The sequence below is a fragment of the Pteropus medius genome, unplaced genomic scaffold (genome assembly GCF_902729225.1).
Source record: "Pteropus medius unplaced genomic scaffold, Ma_sr-lr_union100, whole genome shotgun sequence".
NCBI classification, from domain to species: domain Eukaryota; kingdom Metazoa; phylum Chordata; class Mammalia; order Chiroptera; family Pteropodidae; genus Pteropus; species Pteropus medius.
Window position 1 is genome coordinate 4,294,787 of NW_024351729.1, and position 2,445 is coordinate 4,297,231.

General features: G+C 29.2%; 1 pseudogene; it reads left to right on the forward strand.

Moving 5' to 3' along the window:
- The first annotated feature begins 753 nt into the window (after window positions 1-753).
- Window positions 754-872, forward strand: LOC120587887 (uncharacterized; annotated as a pseudogene).
- The last annotated feature ends 1,573 nt before the right edge of the window (window positions 873-2,445 follow it).

The following is a 2,445-nucleotide window of genomic DNA, read 5'->3' on the forward strand; positions in this document are numbered from 1 at the left end:
ACACCTGGGCAATGGTGGAGGTTGAGAAATCTGAACAGACATGGAGGGTGGTCAGATATGTTGGAGTTTCTGGTTAAAATTATTTAGCAGGTTTCTTGCTAAACCTAGATTTTTCAAGGAACTGCACAGATTGACCTAGGGGAAAGGTTTAGAAACTTGACCAAAGTTTGTTCATGGAAAGAATCATTGTCATACCTGTGCATTAGACAAATCTCTCTTTAGATTTTTCCCTCAGTGAAGGCTTTCTCAACCACTTCCTCCTTCCTAATCAGATGAGATTAAGTTATTTTGTAATATTCTCTTGTTGCATATCTTTCCTGTAATTTGTTCTTCCTCTGATAATATTATTTACACTTTTCACAACAAATGCATTTCCATGAGAAGAGGACATTTTTTTTTATCTTACTTACAGCTGAGAATCTAATACCTTACAAAGTTATAGTCACATACTTAACACGCTCAATAAATTTTTGTCAGTTTAATGAAAACTATGTCTCTTAAAGAGAGTTTCTTTGAATATTTTGAGGTAAATCTGAAAATTCTTAAATATCTTTTAATAAAAAAGAGAGCCATATGAATGAAAACATCAATTCTGGCACAGCAGTAATATTAATAACATATTTTTATGTATTAACACAATACCTCACATAGCGAAGTAAGATTCATAATTATTTTATAATTATACAAATAATACAAATACTACCTTCACATATTTTATATTTACATTATTTAAATATAAAAATTATTAAGATCAACTACGGCCATGCCACCCTGAATGAGCTCAGTCTTGTCTGATCTTGGAAGCTAAGCAGTATCGGGCCTGGTTAGTACTTGGATGGGAGACCACCTAGGAATACCAGTGGCTGTAGGCATTAAAAAAAAATTATTACAATCAGAAATAGGGGAAAATTTTATAAGCTCTCTCCTTTCTTAATTTATATATCAACATTAATTAATATATGCCATGCTATTCATTTTATAAGAATTATCCAAGTGACAGAGTGTTTTAATATTATCTATACTATATAATTCCCTAGAATATTTTCAAATTATTATTTTATTTTGGAGGTCAATATTTCTTTGGGAGCTTCACTTCATTTTTTTCAAATATAAATTTTATATGGGTTAAAATATTCATTTACTTTGGAGTGTGTTATCTTTTTTATTTTATTATGTTCAAAGCTGAACTCAGAAAATCAACTAAACTAAATCTTGTAGTACCATATTATATGCAAATTTTTTTTATAATTCATTTTAGAAAAAAGAAAAAAATACCTTCGAATACTAAATAGAAGTACAAATAAAAGAATAAACAAACTTCTCTGTTTTCTTATTCTTAAAGAACAAAAGGTAAAAGAACCTGCATTTTTTTTTATTGGGCATTCATATAAACTGTAGACATTAAACATCGAAACGTTTGAAATTTATACGATGACTGTTCATAACTAAAAGAATATTTATATAATGTCATCCTATTATAGCATTTCAATAATATATTTAAAATGGAAGCTTGGTGTTTAAAATGCAGTTAGGGTTAGCTTTTATGACTACTTAATCTTGAATGCCCAACATTGTGTACACTGTAATTTGTTTACTCTGGACCTTCTTGTCAGACAAGGAAGTCTGCTCCTCTCAAAATCAATGATATGCATTTAAGTTGGTTTTACACATAAATAAAACACAGATATAGAGAATATCCTTAATTATTGTTTAATAAAAAGAGCTATATGCATGAAAACATCAATTCTGTTTTTAATAAAGTACAATAGAGAAAGCCTCAATTTACTGTATTTCTTTAATATCTGAGAGAGAGAAAACAGTAAGATGATGACTAAGAGAACATGCTATACACATAGAATAATCCTATACTAGGAATTGAGAAAAATTTCTATTCTGATTGCCTAAAGTTATTTGTAAATGTTTTAAGTTATGAGACTCCATCAACATAAAAAAATCTCGTATTCTGTGCATTTAACAGAAGTTTTATCCAGATTAAAAGGGACAAAAGTCAAATGCAACATTTTTCAAAAGTATCCAAAGTTTTTCACTCATTTTACAAATTTCTTTTAGCTGATTATTTTTTTGAAAAGATCAGGAACATATATTCTAAGCAGTGGATTTCAGAAGAAAAAGTCACAAACTTTCCATGTTAAATTAAACCATCACAACAAGCTAGTATAAAACAACTAACATTGCCTTTCTGACATTTCTGTCTCTTTTTATGAACAGAATGGGCATAAAAGGCTTGAGACTTAAACCTAACAATGATAATCTTCTACACGATGACATCAAATTCTAGATGTCTCTGGATTATCCTTTCCCTCTTTAAATCTCCTGTTCTTGACAGTACCATAAAAATAACTGTTATGCTGCTACAAATTTAGCATAAATATAATAAGACAGAGAGAATTATTCCATTCTTACTGGAAACAAAATCCATGCTTC